Below are 266 nucleotides of genomic sequence, written 5' to 3'. Positions count from 1 at the left end.
ATCCTTGACCTTCTGCAGAAAATGCTTCAGCATTTATACAAATAATCTATTATTCACTTGCCATACTAAAATTCTCACTAAAAGTAATACATGCTCATTGAGCTCTTGGACTTTCTTAGTTCTTAAAAATGGGGGACCTGGGGGAGGGTTTGTAAAACAATGAAATAATCTTTTCTTTCACTTTTCCATAATTTTTGACTCATGTACTTATAACTTGTTAGTCAAATTTGTGTCTTCTAGGTTGCAACACCCCCATGATACATCTT

The sequence above is a fragment of the Elephantulus edwardii genome, unplaced genomic scaffold (assembly GCF_000299155.1).
Source record: "Elephantulus edwardii isolate Elephantulus edwardi_28Jun2011 unplaced genomic scaffold, EleEdw1.0 scaffold00072, whole genome shotgun sequence".
Lineage (NCBI taxonomy): Eukaryota > Metazoa > Chordata > Mammalia > Macroscelidea > Macroscelididae > Elephantulus > Elephantulus edwardii.
This window is presented reverse-complemented; position numbering follows the sequence as displayed.